This window comes from Diceros bicornis, chromosome 9, assembly GCF_020826845.1.
Source record: "Diceros bicornis minor isolate mBicDic1 chromosome 9, mDicBic1.mat.cur, whole genome shotgun sequence".
In the NCBI taxonomy this organism is placed as follows: Eukaryota; Metazoa; Chordata; class Mammalia; order Perissodactyla; family Rhinocerotidae; genus Diceros; species Diceros bicornis.
The window spans coordinates 21,866,866-21,885,936 of NC_080748.1; the positions used below are offsets into that span (position 1 = coordinate 21,866,866).

The 19,071-nt window shown below is 38.3% G+C and overlaps 1 protein-coding gene across 1 annotated transcript in view; it reads left to right on the forward strand.

Annotated features, from left to right (window-relative positions):
• The window catches only part of LOC131409892 (phosphatidylinositol 3,4,5-trisphosphate 3-phosphatase TPTE2-like), a 222,171-nt gene that overhangs the window by 159,465 nt on the left and 43,635 nt on the right, over positions 1-19,071 (forward strand). Inside the window, exon 1 of the mRNA XM_058547643.1 lies at positions 16,866-16,955. The gene's annotated coding sequence lies outside the window, so the exon portion shown is untranslated. Of the gene's footprint in view, positions 16,956-19,071 lie in introns of the transcript that reaches the window.

Genomic DNA, 19,071 nt, shown 5'->3' on the forward strand with positions numbered 1-19,071 from the left:
ATCCTTCTAGTTGCCATATGTGGGACGTGGCTACAGCATGGCCGGAGAAGCGGTGCTTTGGTGTGCGCCTGGGATCCGAACCCAGTCCGCCAGCAGCGGAGCGCGTGCACTTAACCGCTAAGCCACAGGGCTGGCCCACAATTATACTTTTATACCTGAGATTTCCTCTTGAGTTTTTTCCTTATGATTTCTCATCTTCCCTTGTATCTTTACGTGTATTTCTATGCTTATTTTAAAACTTTGTTCAGGGTGTTCCAGTAGTTCTGCTTCGGATGGTATATGTTGTTGAGTTTGTTGTATTTCTTTTTCAGTAGTTGTACTCCTCACGTATCTAATTGTTTTGACTTGTGAGCTTTCATTACTTGTGGCTATTGGCTACTCTGTCTGGCATCTTGTATTAGAGAAGGGCTAAAAGTTTGCTTGGGACCATCTCAGTCTGTGGTTGTTATCTCAGCATAATTATTAATAGTGTGTCCTTTTTCGCTCTCAAAAGTGTCCTGGCTTTTGTGAGGTGTTATATAGTCACCTTCATTGAAGGCTAGGACATAAAGTGTGTTTTTCTCACTAAGTTTAACATGAAGGGAGGTGATGTATTTGAAATTAAAAATATAGATCACGAGGCCAGCCTGGTGGCGTAGTGGTTAGGTTTGCATGTTCCACTTCGGTGGCCCATGGTTCACCGGTTCAGATCCTGGGTGCAGACCTACTCACCACTCATCAAGCCATGCTGAGGTGGCATCCCACAAAGAAGAGCTACAACTCTACCACTATGATACACAACTATGTACTGGGGCTTTGGAAGAAAGAAAAATAAAAAGAGGCAGATTGGCAACAGATGTTAGCATAGGGCCAATCTTCCACACACACACACAAAAATATATGGATCAGGTAGGACCTACCCGGTGGCCTAGTGGCTAAGTTCAGCACTCTCTGCTTCGGCAGCCTGGGTTCGGATCCCAAGTGTGGATGTACACCACTCGTCTGTTGGCAGCCATGCTGTGGTGGCAGCCCATGTAAAAACAGAATAAAAGAGGGAGATTGGCAACAGATGTTAGCTCAGGGCGAATCTTCCTTAGGAAAAAAAATATGGATCAGGTTCTACTGTTGTCACATACTGATTTTTTTTTTTTGCATAACAATGGTGAAGAGGGTACGTTGTCTAAAAGCAAGTAATATTTGTGAAATGGTCAATATTCAGCATGATTTTATGAAGTTGACAGATGGGAAGTGCATTTTGCATGTGTTTTATTTTATAGAGGAGGAAATTAAATTGTAGAGAGATTAAATTACCTAATCCAGTGGTTTGGGTGAAAGGGATTCTTGATTTTCAGTCATATAGCCAAATATCTTTTTAGAAATGAACTTGAGGAAAGGAAAAGAAATTCTATTAATCCAACAGTATCAATAGTCGCTTGAAATGTAAATGGTCTAAACATACCAATTAAAAGACAGAGACTAACTTGTTTTGATAACAAAATGAGACCCAACTATATGTTGTCTATAAGAAACTCACTTTAAATATAAAGACACAGGTAGATTAAAAGTAAAAGAATGGAGAAAAATATACCATGCTAATGTAATTAAAGCTGTATTAATTTCAGACAGAATAGACTTTAGAGCAAGCAAAATTATTAGAGATTAAGAGGGACATTAAATAACGATAAAGGAGTAATTCTCTAAGAAGACATAATTCTAATGTGTACGCATCTGACAGTAGAACATCAAAATATGTGAGGCAGGGCCGGCCCGGTGGCGCAAGCGGTTAAGTGCGCGCGCTCCGCTGCGGCGGCGCGGGGTTCGCTGGTTCGGATCCCGGGCGCGCACCGACGCACTGCTTGGTAAGCCATGCTGTGGCGGCGTCCCATATAAAGTGGAGGAAGATAGGCACCGATGTTAGCCCAGGGCCGTCTTCCTCAGCGAAAAAAGAGGAGGATTGGCGGATGTTAGCTCAGGGCTGATCTCCTCACAAAAAAAAAAAAAAAAAAAAAAAAAAAAAAAATATGTGAGGCAAAAATTGCTAGGACTGCAAAGAGAAATAGACAAATCCAGTATTATAGTTGGAGATTTTAACACCCCTCTATCAATAATTGATAGATCCAGCAGGAAAAAGTCAGTAAGGATATAGTGGCACTGAACAGCACCTTCAATTAACTGAATCTAATTGACACTTACAGAATACTTCATTTAACAAGAGCAGAATACGCATTTTTCTCAAGCTCACATGGAACATTCACCAAGATAGATCACATTCTGGGCCATAAAACACATCTTAACAAATTTAAGAGACTAGGAATCATTCAGAGTATGCTGTTGGACCACAGTGGAATTAAACTAGAAGTCTATATGAGAACGATTGCTTGAAAATCCAAAAATACTTGGAGATTAAACAGCACACTTCTCAATAACACATTAGTCAAAGTAGAAGTCTCAAAAGAAATTTTAAAATATTTTGAACTAGGGGCCAGCCCGGTGGCATAGAGGTTAAATTTGCACACTCCACTTTGGCAGCTCAGGGTTCACTGATTTGGATCCCGGGCATGGACCTATGCACCGCTCATCAAGCCATGCTATGGTGGCATCCCATATCCAAAATAGAGGAATATGGGCACAGCTGTTAGCTCAGGGCTAATCTTCCTCAGCAAAAAGAGGAAGATTGGCAATGGATGTTAGCTCAGGGTGAATCTTCCTCACCCAAAAAAAATTTTTTTGAACTAAATTAAAATGAAAATTCAACCTATCAAAATTTGTCAGATGCAGCAAAACCAGTGCTTAGAGGGAAATTTATAACATTGAATGCATATGTTAGAAAACAAGAAAGATCTAAAATCAATAATCTAGGTTTCCAGCTTAGGAAGCTAGAGAAAGAAGAGCAATATAAACTTTTAAAAAGCAGAAGAAAAGAAATAATTAAAAATTAGAGCAGAAATGCATAAAATTGAAAGCGAGAAAACAATAGAGAAAATCAACAAAACCAAAAGCTGTTTCTTTGAAAATATCAGTAAATTGATATCACTCTAGCCAAGCTAACCAGGAAAGAAGTCACAAATTCCTAATATCAGGAATGAAAGAGGGGTTATCATGATTGATCATATGGACATTAAACGGATAATAAAGGAATATTATGAACAACTCTAAGCCCACAAATTTGATAGCTTATATGAAATGGAGTAATTCTTTAAAAGACACTACCAAAACTGACAAGGAGGAATAGATAATTTGAATAGGCTTATGTCAGTTAAAGAAATTGAATCAATAATTAGTAACCTTCCAAAACAGATACTAGTCCTAGATGTTTTCACTGATCAGTTCCACCAAACATTTAAGGAAGAAATGATATCAATTCTCCAAAATCTGTAGCAGAAAATAAAAGAACAGGGAACACTTCCTTATTCATTTTATGAGGCCAGCATTACCCTAATACTAAAACCAGGCAAAGATACTACAAGAAAAGAAGACTACAGACCAGTATCTCTCATGAACATAAATGTAAAAACTCTCAACAAAATATTAGAAAATTGAGTCCTACAATGTATATAAAAAATTATACACTGAGATCAACTGAGATTTATCCCAAGTAGGCAATGCTGGCTCAACATTTGAAAATTAATGTAGTCCATCATATCAACAGGCTAAAGAAGAAAACTTACATCATATCAATAGATACAGAAAAAGCATATGACAAAATTCAACACTCATTCATGAAAAAACTCTCAGCAAACCAGGAATAGAGAGGAAGTTCCTTAACTTGATAAAGAACATCTACAAAAAACTTATAGGTAGGAGGAGTGACGTCAGCATCATGGTGGAGTGAGCTCTTCCCTTAGATTCTCCCCTCTAAGATACAATGAAAAGGACACTCATAAACCAGCAGAGGATGTTCACACAGCACAATACATGTCTGAGAGATCCACACAGCCAAATGTCTGAAGGTGGAAGTGCTGAAGCCCCCAGAGGCAGTGGAAGGAGGTAAGGCAATTTCCTCTCCCTCCCCAGCAGTGATCTAGGGTGTGGGACCATGCACACCTCTGAGAAAATAGGGGAGAAGGGCCAGCACTCCATGGGAATACCTTTTCTCTCAGAGTGGCCTCCCTGCCCATGAGAAAGCTCCACACTGAGGAGGCTAAGCAATCACAGGGATGTCTTCACAAAACTGAGCAGCCAAGGAGGGCAGACAGTGAGTGCAGAGCAGGAGTGCCCTGGGATCATGCACATGAAAGAAAGCACCCCTCCCCCCACCTGGCACACCAGCTCGGCTGGTGGGCCAGAGCAAGGGACCCCCACCAGAGCACCTGCGCATACATGTGTAAAGCAGCAGCAGCTGGTGGGCAAATACAGACAGGCCCTGTCAGCATAGCATCCAAAGGACAGGCACAGCTGCCAGAGATTGTGAAAAGCTCAGAATAGACAGCTCCTGCCCCCCTCCACTGGTGGCAGATGGAATCTGCGACCAGATACTGCCACTATGCAAAGGCACAAATCCACTCCATCAAATAGTGTGAAGAGGTATATTGCCACTCCAGATCAGAAAGAAAATGACAAGCACCCAGAAGTTAATCCTGAAGGCACAGAAATTTACAATCTAAATGACAGAGAATCCAAAATAGCTATCATAAAAAATCTGAACGAGTTACAAGAAAACTCCAAAAGATAGTTCAATGAAATCGGGAATAAAATTAATGAACAGAGGGCATTCTTCACAAAAGACATTGAAACTATAAACAGAATTTGGGGGGGCCAGCCCAGTGGCATGGTGGTTAGGCTCACATGCTCCACTTCCATGGCCTGGGGTTCATGGGTTTGGATCCCAGGTGGGGACCTACACACTACTCATCAAGCCATGCTGTGATGGCATCCCACATAAAAAAGAGGAAGATTTGCAACAGATGTTAGCTCAGAGCCAATCTTCCTCACACACACACACACACACACACACACACACACACACAAACAATCAGAAATGTTGGAAATGAAAAACACAATGAATGAGATAAAGAAAAACCTGGAGTCCCCAAATAACAGAGATGATATTATAGAGAACAGAAATAGCAATTTATGGGACAGAAATATAGAAATGCTTTAGATGGAGGAGGAGAGAGAACTAAGACTAAAAAGAAATGAAGAAATACTCTGAAAAATATCCAACTCAATTAGGAAATGCAACATAAGGATGATAGGTATTCCAGTGGGAGAAGGGATGGAGAAAGGAGCAGAGAGCTTGTTCAAAGAACTAGTAGCTGAGAACTTCCCAAACATGAGGAAGGAGCTAGAATTACAAGTAAATGAAGCTAATAGAACTCCTAATTTCATCTGTGTAAAAAGACCTTCTCCAAGGCATATATTAGTAAAACTGGCAAAAGTCAATGACAAAGAAAAAATATTAAGGGTAGCAAGGCAGAAGAAAATAACCTACAAATGAACCTTTATCAGGCTTTCAGCAGATTTCTCAGCAGAAACCTTACAGGCTAGGAGAGAGTGTAATGATATATTCAAAATTCTGAAAGGCAAAAACTTCCATCCAAGAATACTCTATCCCACTAAAATATCCTTCAGATATGATGGAGAAATCAAAACTTTCCCAGATAAAGAAAAGATGAGAGAGTTCATTGCCACAAGATGCCCCCTACAAGAAATGATCAACAAGGCCCTCATACCTGAAAAAAAAAAAAAAAAAAAAAGGAAGAGTTTACAAAGCCTTAAGCAAGGAGATAAATAGGCAGACAAAATCAGAAAATTGCAGCTCTCTATCAGAATAGGTTATCAAACACTTAATTATAACATTAAAGATAAATGGAAGGAAAACATCAAAATAACTCATTTTAACCACAAACTTTCAACGCAAAACAGAATAAGGTATGACAACAGTAACTTAGATGGGGAAGAGGAAAGGGAGGGAACCTGCTTAGACAAAGGAAATAAGAGGTGATCAGAAAATGGACTATTTCATGTACGAGATCTTTTATACAAACTTCACAGTAACTCCAAAACACAAAATCAGAACAGAGATGCAAATGATAAATAAAGGTAAAACTGAGAAAATCATCATAGAGAACCACCAAACTGAATTGGCAGACCAAAATACATGAGACAAGAAACAAGGAAAATACAGAACAACCAGAAAACAAGTGATAAAATGGCAGCCATTAAGCCCTCATATATAAATAATCACTCTAAATGTAAATGGATTGAATTCTCCGATCAAAAGACACAGAATGGCTGGATGGATTAAATAACAAGACCTAACATATGCTGCCTCCAGGTAACACATCTCAGCTCCAAATACAAACATAGGCTCAGAGTGAAGGGATGGAAGATGATACTCCAAGCTAATGGCAAAGAAAAGAAAGCAGGCGTTGCCATACTTATATCAGACAAAGTAGATTCAACATAAAAAAGACAATGAGAGACAAAGAGAGGCAGTATATAATGATACAAGGGACACTACACCAAGAGGACCTAACACTTATAAATATATATGCACTTAAACTGGAGCACCAAAGTACATAAACCAACTATTAACAGACCTAAAAGGAGATATTAACAGCAACACAATAATAGTGGGGGACCTTAATACCCAACTTAAATCAATGGATAGATCATCCTTACAGAAAGTCGACAAGGAAATAGTGGAATTAAATGAAAAACTAGACCAGATGGACTTAATAGATACATATATAGAACACTCCATCCAAAAACATCAGAATACACATTCTTCTCAAGTGCACATGGAACATTCTCAAAGATAGACTATATGTTGGGAAACAAGGCAACCCTCAATAAATTTAAGAAGATTGAAATCATATCAAGCATCTTGTCCGACCATAATGCTATAAACTAGAAATCAACAACAAGAAAAAAAGCTGGGAAAGTCACAAATATGTGGAGACTAAATAACATGCTACTGAACAACCAATGGTTCATTGAAGAAATCAAAGGAGAAATCCAAAAATATCTGGAGACAAATGAAAATGAAATTACACCATACCAACTCATATGGGATGCAGCAAAAGTGGTCCTAAGAGGGAAATTCATAGCAATACAGGCCCACCTTAACAAACAAGAAAAATCTCAAATAAGCAACCTTAAACTAAACCTAACAGAACTAGAAAAAGAAGAACACACAAAGCCCAAAGTCAGCAGAAAGGGGGAAATAATAAAAATTAGAGCAGAAATAAATGAAATTGAAACCCAAAAAACAATAGAAAGGATCAACGAAACTAAGAGCTGGTTCTTTGAGAAGATAAACAAAAGTGACAGATCTTTAGCCAGATTCACTAAGAAAAAGAGACAGAAGGCTCAAATAAATAAAATTAGAAATGAAAGAGGACAAATTACAACAGATACCACAGAAATATAAAGGATTATAAGAGAATACTATGAAAAACTATATGCCAATAAATTGGATAATCTAGAAGAAATCGATAAATTCTTAGACTCATACAACCTCCCAAAACTGAACCAAGAAGAAATAGAGAATCTGAATGACCAATCACAAGTAAAGAGATAGAAACTAATCAAAAACCTCCCAAAAAAGAAAAGTCCAGGACCAGATAGCTTCTCTGGAGAATTCTACTAAACATTCAAAAAAGATTTAGTACCTATCCTTCTCAAACTATTCCAAAAAATTGAGGAAGATGGAACACTGCATAACAGATTTTATGAGGCCAACATCACCCTGATACCAAAGCCAGACAAGGACAACACAAAGAAGGAAAATTACAGGCCAATATCACTGATGTACCTGGATGCAAAAATCCTCAACAAAATATTGGCAAGCTGAATACAGCAATGCATCAAAAGGATCATACACCATGATCAAGTGGGATTTATACCAGGGACGCAGGGATCATTCAACATCTGCAAATCAATCAATGTGATACACCAAATTAACAAAATGAGGAATAAAAACCACATGATCATCTCAATAGATGCAGAGAAAGCATTTGACAAGATCCAACAATGATTTATGACAAAAACTCTCAACAAAATGTGTACAGAAGGAAAGTACCTCAACATAATAAAGGCCATATATGACAAATCCACAGCCAACATCATAGTCAATGGGGAAAAACTGAAAGCCATCCCTCTGAGAACAGGAGCAAGACAAGGGTGCCCACTCTCGCCCCTCTTATTCAACATAGTACTAGAGGTTTTGGCCAGAGCAATTAGGCAAGAAAAGGAAATAAAAGGTATCCAAATTGGCAATGAGGAAGCGAAAATCTTGCTGTTTGCAGACAACATGATTTTATCTATAGAAAATCCTAAAGAATCCACAGGAAAACTATTAGAAATAGTCAACAACTACAGTAAAGTTTCAGGGTACAAAATCAACTTATAAAAATCAGTTGCGTTTCTATACTCTAATAATAAACTAACAGAAAGAGAACTCAAGAATACAATCCCATTTACAATCGCAACAAAAAGAATAAAATATCTAGCAATAAATTTAACCAAAGAGGTTAAATTTGTGGTGAAAGACCTATACAATGAAAACTATGACATTATTGAAAGAAATCAATGATGACATAAGGCAATGGAAAGATATTTCACACACATGGATTAGAAGAATAAACATTGTAAAAATGTCCATACTACCTAAAGCAATCTACGGATTCAATGCAATCCCAATCAGAATCCCAATGACATTCATCACAGAAACAGAACAAAGAATCTTAAAATTCATATGGGGCAACAAAAGACCTGGAATAGCTAAAGCAATCCTGAGAAAAAAGAACAAAGCTAGAGGCATCAAAATCCCTGACTTCAAAATATACTACAAAGCTACAGTGATCAAAATAGCATGGTACTGGTACAAAAACAGACATACAGATCAATGGAACAGAATTGAAAGCCCAGAAATAAAACCAAACATATATGGACAGCTAATCTTTGACAAAGGAGCTGAGAACATACAATGGAGAAAGGGAAGTGTCCTCAATAAATGCTGCTGGAAAACTGGACAACCACACGCAAAAGAATGAAAGTAGACCGTTATCTTTTGCTATACACAAAAATTAATTCAAAATGGATTAAAGACTTGAAGGTAAGACGTGAAACCATAAAATTCCTAGAAGAAAATATAGGCAGTACACTCTTTGACATCGGTCTTCTCAGGATCCTTTCAAATACCATGTTTACTCAGACAAGGGAAACAAAAGAAAAAATAAACAAAAGGGACTTCATCAGACTAAAGAGTGTCTGCATGGCAAAGGAAACCAGGAACAAAACAAAAAGACAACCCACCAACTGGGAGCAAATATTTGCAAATCATATATCTGACAAGGGGTTAATCTCCAAAATATATAAAGAACTCATACAACTCGGCAATAAAAAAACAAACAACCCGATCAAAAAATGGGCAGAGGGTATGAGCAGACATTTTTCCAAAGAAGATATACAGATGGCCAGTAGGCACATGAAAAGATGTTCAACATCAGTAATCATTAGGGAAATGCAAATCAAAACTACAATGATATATCACCCTACACCTGTTAGAATGGCTATAATTACTGAGACAAAAAACAACAAATGTTGGAGAGAATGTGGAGGAAAGGGAACCCTCATACACTCTTGGTGGGAATTCAAACTGGTGCAACCACTATGGAAAACAGTATGGAGATTTCTCAAAAAATTAAAAATAGAAATACCATACGACACTACTGGATATTTATCCAAAGAACTTGAAATCAACAATTCAAAGAGACTTATGCACCCCTATGTTCATTGTAGCATTATTCACAATGACCAAGATGTGGAAGCAACTCAAGTGCCCATTGACTGATGAATGGATAAAGAAGAGGTGGTATATATATACAATGGAATACTACTCAGCCATAAAGAAAGACAAAATCGTCCCATTTGCAACAACATAGGTGGACCTGGAGGGTATTATGTTAAGCAAAATAAGCCAGACAGAGAAAGACAAATACCAGATGATTTCACTCGTATGTGGAAGATAAACAAACACATGCACAAAGAGAACAGATTAGTGGTTACCAGAGGGGAAGGGGTTGGGGGGTGGGCATAAGGTGTAAAGGGGCACATATATATGGTGATTGGAAAATGATAATGTAAACCTGAAATTTCACAATGTTATAAACTATTATGACCTCAATAAAATAAAAATAAAAAATACAGAAAAGGAGTTAGAAAGTTAAGGAAAAAACCTACAGCTAGCATCATACTTGACAGTAAGAAACTTGAAGTTTTTCTGCTAAGATCAGGTACAAGGCAAGGATGTCCCCCTTCACTACTCTTTTTTGACATCATACTGTAAGTTCTAACTAATGCAATAAGAAGGAAATAAAAGTATGCAGGTTGGAACAGAAGAAATAAAACCATGATTGCATATGACACGATTGTCTGTGTAGAAAATCCAAAATAATTTACAAAGAAACTTCTGGAATAATGAGCAGTTATAGCAAGATTTCAGGATACAAGGTTAATATGCAAAAGTTTATATTAAAAAAAAATTTAAAAAATCCTTTATACCAGCAATGAATAATTGGAATGTAAAACAAAAAGCGCAACACCATTTACATAAGTACCAAAAAATTGAAATACTTAGGTATAAATCTAACAAAATATGTATAAGATCTATATGAGGAAAACTACAAAACTCTGCTGAATGAAGTCAAAGATCTAAATAAATGGGAAGATGTTCCATGTTCATGGATAGGAAGACTCAATATTGTTAAGATGTCAGTTCTTTCAACTTGTAGTTCAATGCAATCTGAATCAAAATCCCAGAAAGTCATTTTTTTTCCATATTGATGAACTAATTCTAAAGTTTATATGGAAAGGCAAAAGACCCAGAATAGCCAACACAATTTTGAGGAAGAAGAGCAAAGTCAGAGGACTGACAGTACCTGACTTAAGTCTTCCTATAAAGCTACAGTAATCAAGGTAGCATGGTATGGGTGAGAGAATACACAAGTAGATCAAAGATCAGAATAGAGAGCCCAGAAATAGGCCCACACAAATATAGACAACTGGTCTTTGATAAAGGAGCAAAGGCAATCCAGTGGAAAAAGGATAGTCCTTTCAACAAATGGTACTGGAACAACTGGACAGCCATATGCAAAACAAAAAGAATCTAGACACGGACTTTACACACTTCACAAAAATTAACTCAAAATGGATCACAGACCTAAATATAAAATGCAAAACCATAAAACTCCTAGAAGATAACACAGGAGGAAAACTGGATGACCTTTGATACAGCAACGACTTTATATACAACACCAAAATGAAAATCATGAAAGAAAATACTGATAACTGGATTTCATTGAAATTTAAAACTGCTCTGCGAAAGACACTGTCAAGAGAATGAGAGGACAAGTCAGCCACAGACTGGAAGAAATTATTTGCAAAAGACACATCTGATAAAGGACTTTTATCTAAATATACAAAGAACTCTTAAAACTCAACAATCAGAAAAAGAATTACCCAATTAAAAAATGGACAAAAGATCTGAAGAGACACCTCACCAAAGAAGATATACAAATGCCAAATAAGCATATGAGAAGATGCTCACCATCATATGTCACTCAGGAATTTCAAATTAAAACAATAAGAAGATGTTCTGCCCTCAGCAGAAAATAAAGGAGCTAATAGACTTGAGATCTGTCCCCTACCCTCTAGAGCTCCACCACCATGGGAGGCTGGTGTCCCAAACCCAAACCCCATCATGCTGGAGGGAGCCCCTGCCTCAGGCATGCAGTTAGTTAACCCCATCTGAGGAGAAGGAAAGACATCCATGAAGCATGAAGAGTAAGGAGGTGGTGGAGGAACTTGAAATCAGAAAATTAGATGGGAAAAGAGGGATGGGTACCTACAAACTACCGTTGAATTTGAAGTAAATGTAATCACAAAAGGCATTTATACATTGGGGGTAAGTTCAGTAGCAGAGAAATGTTTTTAAATCTTGATCCATTAAGGATTCTTTTATAGGCCTAAGAATTTTATTACTATCATGTAAAGCCTCAATTCTAGGCAAAAATGAAATATTTTCCAAATAACCAAATTATATGTGAATTTATAGGGTTCAACCGTTTTATAAGTTATAGAGAAATTTTAGCTAATTTGAATGAAAAAAGTAAGTCTATGAAGTCACATGGTGTTTGATCATGTACATTTTAATCCTTTGGCTCGGACTGGAATGAATTGACATCAGTAACCACTGAGGAAGTCACCAATGAAAAGTGAGTTTATATGTACATATGTAAAGATACACACACACAGAGATTCAATACAGAGTTTCTTGGACACTCAAGTGTTGGCAATGTCAGCTTTTGTGTGTAACATTCTTTCTTTGTTGGATCTAGCTGGATAAAAGTGGAATAAGTCAGAAGAGGGAGACTTCTTCCTCCTATCTGAGTGACTAGCAGCCAAAACTCTTAGAAAACTCCATCAGATTGCCTGTGTATAAGACTCTACTAGAATGGGCTGTATTAATTTGCTAGGGCTGCCATAACAAAAAATCACAACCTGAGTGGTTTAAACAACAGAAATTTATTTTCTCAGTCCTAGAGGCTAGAAGTTGATGTCACGGTGTCAGCAGGGCTGGTTCCTTCTGAGGGCTTAAGGAATAATCTATTCCATGCCTCTCTCCTGGCTTCTGGTGGTTACTGTCAATCTTGGTCATTCCTTGGTGTGTAGAATCATCGCTCCAATCTCTGCCTTAATCTTCCCATGACATTCTTCCTGTGTGTACGTCTGTGTCCAGATTTTCCCTTTGTCTAAGGGACACTAGTCATATTGGATTAGGAGCCCACCCTAAACCAGTATGATCATACCTTAACTAATTACATCTGCAGCAACCCTAATTCCAAATGAGGTGACATTCTGAGTTACAGGGGATGGCACTTCAACATATGAATTTTGATGGGACAATATTCAACCTATAATATTGGCAAGTGAAGAGAGATTTCTATTTGGAAGCAAGGAGAATGAGAGCAGTGTGTCAGTGGATGGCAACACAGAGTATCTTTAACACTCTTTCTGAGTCATCTCACAGTAGCATCTGTAGGTAACTCTTTATCTTTTTTGGATCCATTTGGATAAAAAAGCAATAAGTCATAAAAGGAATGCTTCTTCCCCTAAGTATGCTTGTCACCCTTAATTAGTAGCAGCCAAAACCCTTAAGCTATCAGATTGCCCATGTATGAGACTCTACTAGAGTGGGCCAAGAGAAGACAGAATCGTATTTGGAGCAAGGAGAAGGTAGCAGTGGACAGAGAGCAGTGGAGCCCTCAGCAGAAAAGAATGGAGTTAATAGAGCCTGGATGTGTCCGTGACCCTCCAGAGTTCTGCCACCATGTGAGGCTGGTGCCCAGACTTAGGGCACTAAGGAGCCCCTACCTTAGCCTGCAGTTACTTGACCCTGAGGGTCAGAAAAGACATCTATGATGGTGACAGTGAGGAGGTGATGGAGGAGCTTGAGAATCAGGAATTAAACGGGAGAAGAGGGATGGGTACCTACAAACTGAAGTGGAATTTGAAATAAATTCTACCACAAAAGGCTGTTACACACTGGGGTTAGAGTAATTGTAAAAAACTTTACTTGTATCTTGATGCATTAACTATTTACAGGCCTAAGATTTTCATTACCACCTATATAAAGCCTCATTTCTAATAAAAACTGACAAACCAGGTTTAATTTAGTGATATATACATGAATTTTTTTTTTTACAAGTGGATCAGAGTTTATTAAGTAGGGAGTGGAGAAGGTGCAGCACAAATAGAAGTATGCAACACCCAAACTGACCTGAACCTGAGATTCCTGAAAAAAATCTGTCGGTTACACAACTGGCCATTTCGTCCCCCATTGACACAGGGGCTTGGCGGGGGAGATGAGGGAATAAATCCAGTGGCAGGACCGGTGGTTGCTCTTGGGCTGGGAATAATCTCCGCAGAGCTTTCAAGGCCAGGCCAGGCTCAGGTCGAGACTTCGTAGCTGATGCAGCCGGACCCAGCAAGGTGGCTGCAAGTGAGAAGCTGTGGGTGGCGATCTGGGTGCACATCATGAGCTCGGAGCACTGGCTCTGCCCGGGGGGAAGCAGTAGAGGCCATGGGTGAGGGCAGCCACTGTGCCCAGGAGCCTGTGGGGACCGGTGGGTTCTCGAAGGTCCTGGGAAGGACCTTTTCCTTGAAGCTCTCTGGAGTGCTGTAGACACTGAGGCTAAAGCCCTCAATGACTGGAGGCTGCGATGGTTCAAAGGCGCCTCCGAAGTCACAGGGCCCCGAGTCCGCGTGTCCCAGGCAACAGCATTAGGAGAAAATAGGGACGCTGAACTCCGTCTCCTCTATATGTGAATTTGTAAAAATCAACCAGTTCATAAGTGTAAAGTAATTACAGCTATTTGAATGAAAACAAGTAAGTCTAAAATTAAAACATGGTATCTGAACATGTACCTTTTTAATCCTTTAGCACTGCTCTGAACGCATCAACATCAAAAACCTGTGAGGGAGCTGCCAATGAAATGTGAGATATAAATGAATAAATATATATCTTTTTATATATACATGTGTATTTATATACTTATATCAACACAGACATACAAACACACATACACAAACATAAATACAGTGAAAGAAAGAGAGATAAAATTTCCAAATTCATTCTTAGGAGTATCCATGACAGTACACTGTCTTTGACACTGTTTCTAAATCTTCTTACTATAGCACCTGTAGGTAACTTTTTATCTTTTTTGGATTTAGTTGGATAAAAGAGGAACAGGTCATAAGAGGAATGCTTTCTCCTCCTAGTAGCTACCACCCAAAACTCTTAGGAAATTTCCAGAGTGCTCCAATTAGGAGCATTCCGTGTTTGAGATTCTACAGATTGAGTGAAAGGAGGACAGGATCCTATTTAAGGCAAGGAGGAGGAAGCAGTGGACAGGCAGCAGAGGAGCCCTCCACAGAAAGAAAGGAGCTAATAGACCTGGGATCTGTCCATGACCCTCCCGAGTTCTGCCGCTCTGTGAGGCTGGTGCCCCAGACCCAAACCCACCATCCTATGGAGGGAGCCCCTAACTCAGGCCTGCAGTCACTTGACCCTGTCTAAGGGCCAGGAAAAACAGCCATGATAGATGAAAGTAAGGGGATGAAGGAGGGACTTGAGAAGCAGGAAATTAGGTAGGAGAAGAGGGATGCATACCTGCAAATTGAAGTTGATTTTGAAATAAATTCCACCACAGAAGGCTGTTAGACCTTCAGCCAGGTTCAGTAGTAAAGAACTGTACTTAAATCTTGAGTCATTAACTTTTTTGATAGGTCTAAAATATTCATTACAAGCATATATAGCATCATTTCCAGGGAAAAGGAGATATCAGATTCCAAATAACAAATTTACATGTGAATTTTCAAAGAGTCAACTGGTTGATAAATTCAAGAGTAATTGTAGCTAATTTGAACTAAAAAAAGTAAGTCTAGAAGTCATGCGGTGCCTTACTATGTGTGTTTTTAATCCTTTAGCTCTGGCCTGCCTGAATTGACAACAGGAATTTCTGATGAAACCGCCAATGAAATGTGAGATATAAATAAAGACAGATAGATATACACAGAAATATATGTGTGTGTGTATATAAATATACACACACATAAATACAGAGAGGGAGAGATATTGAGATTTGGAGGTTCATTTTCAGGAGCATGCATGACGTTACAGAGTGTCTTTGACACTAGTTGCATAAAAGAGAAATAGGTCATAAGAGGGATGCTTCTTACCCCTAATCTGTTTGTCACCCTTAGTAGCAGCCAAAACCCTTAGGAAACTATCAGATTGCCCATGTATAAGACTCTGCTAAAGCAGGCCCAGAGAGGAGGGAAACCTATTTGGAGCAAGGAGCAGTACTTCTGAAGGGGTTCAGGAGTAAAGAAACGTACATGAACTTGATTCACTAAGTTGTTTTTCCTAGGACTACGACTTTCATTACAAACGTATAAAGCCTCATTTCTAGGGAAAAATTAAATATCAGTTTCAAATAACTGATTAAAATGTTATTTTTTAGGACAACTAGATTACAAATTATAGAATAATTGTAGCTAATTAGTGCTTAAAAATAAGTCTAGAGAGACATGTGAAGTCTTACTATGTGCATTTTTAATCCTTTAGCTCTGACTCAAGTGAGTTGAAAGATGTAACCCGTGTTAGAGACGTCAATGAAAGGTGAGCTATAAATATACATATAGAGAGAGGTGGGGGGTATTGAGATTTGTGAAATCTGATTAGTTATTAAATGGAGTCCTTGTTTCAGGCAGTTATTGGAATCCTAACCAAGGAAGAGAAAGGATATCCATGATACGTGACAAGTAGAAAGTGGTGGAGGGACCCAGGTTCCAAATAACTAATTGACATATAATTTTTTAGAGTTCCATTGGTTTATAAATTGTGGAGCAATTGTACCTAATTTCACCCAAAACAGTAAGTCTACAAAGTCACTTGGTTCTGACTATGTACATTTTCAGTCCTTCACACTGGCCTGAATAAACTAATATCAAAAGTCGGTGACTGCTATCTTACCTGTCAATGAAGGTGCCGTCGAAGACTACTGATGTCATTTATTTGAGTCAGTGCTATATATATCAATTGAGAGAGAGAGAGAGAGAAAGACAGAGAGACACAGAGAGACAGAGACAGAAAGGCAGAGATAGAGAGAAAGAGAAAGGGTGATTTGCAAAATTCAGTCTTGGAAGTATCCGTGGGAACACAGAGTTTTCTGGACAATCATTCTAAAACTCTTTCTAAAAAATTAGGTCTTCCAGTGAACCAAGTCATGTTTACTCTATCCTTTAGATTCAAAGAATTCTTTTTGTTGAAATAAATTTTTCACATCACTGGTCCATGTAGCACATCTCTAATGATATATTATTGCATTTGTTGGCGGTTCAAGTATAAAGGAACAACTCGCCAGGCTCGATAATGGTAAAGAGGACGTTGACTTCGATCTGACTTGGTAAGTCAGTTTGGAGTTTGGAGGGAGGGAGCCATCGGTGGATCTCTTATCTTTGCGAAGATAGGGCTTCTGTTGAGGCGAGAAAGAAACAGGAAAATTATGGAAAGGTATCTAAATGTTTGGGAGGGAGGGTACACAATAATGACTCTAATTGAATTTGCAGATAAGTACTAGGTGTGAAAAAAAATAGTTCCACATACTCACAAATAAATGTTCTTCTAGTTTGAAGATGTGAAAATATCCTTAGTAGATAATTTTATTACAGAGTTTCTTTCTTAACAGAGGATTGCAGAATGCTACTTACTCTTCGATTGTGTTCCTCTCCTGTTTTTCCTGGATATATTCTGATTCTTGGTTTTGTTGACTTTGTCTATGAGCAAACGGGACGGATAGCAAAAAGCGAACATGTTTTGCTGATTAAAGCTCTCTTTAGGCTCATTGGAATTTTATTAATTTTGACTTGTTTCTGGGTAATCTCACTGAGAGTACTTCCTACTGCACTGATCTGAAGGCATTTTTACCATGTACTCACGGCAAGGAAACGAGACATTCTTAAAATGGCATGTGTCTGAACTGCAGAAATATTCATGAGATTTTTCTCCTGCTTGTCTCTTGGCCGGTTATTTAACCATTCACCAGCTTGTGCCGGTGTTGGAGAGTGAGTAGTGCTGAACAGGATATTCACTGGTCACGGCTACAGTTTTTTGTTGTCTAGACAAAGACCATATGGAAAAGAGAGAGGTGACCAATGAATACAAATTGTTCTTCAAATTACCTGTGAATTTCCGTTTTCTATGACTTTTTTCATTCATGGGCCATCATTGAAGAGTTCATTCTGCCACTTAATTGAATTTTATGTCTGCATATTAGCTGTAGATTTTCTGCAATGAGGCTGCCCAGGGCTGGGGCAAAATTTGAATAGATTGAGCAAGGCAAGCATTTCCTTCTTCTTACCCCCTCCAAACAAAATAAAGTGGTTTTGTGTGTATGTTTTTTTTCAATTATAGATGCTTCTTGTATAGATACAAGTGGCGTTTGCATTCATCCCTGTGAGAAACACTGGTGTTTCAGACTAGGGGCATGGTTTTCAATTTGGAGTTTGACCTGGAAACAATGCTTGGCTTTGACATCTAATATTCACTGGACACTCACGAGTCACTAAACCTCTTGAAACTTTAGATCATTCACTTGTAAACTGTAAACATAATGCTATCTACAGTATCTATCTGCTTGGTCTTGTATAGTAAAAAACTAATAATAAAGGTAAAGTAGTATGTGTGAAAGTGCTTTTAAAGCTCTAAAGCACCATAAATAATTTCTATGCTAAAAACCAAAAATAACACAAAAGTTCATTATTAGGAAAGTCAGAAAATACAAACAAGCAATAAATTCACCCATAAATAGCCATTCTTAATTTTTGTTATATGCCTTTCCAGTTCTTTAGGGATACACATTTTTTGTTTATGGGTATGGTATCATACCTTCTTTTTCAAACTAACCTTATTACTTAATGACATATCACATATTTCCATGTTAATAAATATACATATGCACTTACAACATTATAGATATTTTCATTTCAGATTTTTTATTCTTGCCTGAAGTCCTGCCAATAGCTGACTTCATTTTTAAATTTACAACGTTATTTTTTTATTTTTATTTTTTGAGGAAGATCGACCCTGAGCTAACATCTGCCAATCCTCCTCTTTTTCCTGAGGAAGACTGGCCCTGGGCTAACATCCATGCCCATCTTTCCTCTACTTTATATGGGACCGCCACCACAGCATGGCTTGACAAGCGGTGCATCGGTGCGCGCCCGGGATGCGAACTGGCGAACCCCGGGCCACCGCAGCGGAGCGCACGCACTTAACCGCTTGTGCACCGGGCCAGCCCCCTACAACATTATTTTTAACAGCTGTATAATACTTGGTGTATCGTGCCATTATTTATTTAAATAGTCAGATATCACTGGACCTTTAAATTGTTTACAACTTTTTACTGTTTCAGAAAGTGATGAATGTCTTTGAGACCAAATCTCTGTATATTGTTATTTCCTTATGATAAGTTCTCAGAAGTGGAAATTCTCTGTCAAAGGAATGCTTGTGAGGCTGTTGAT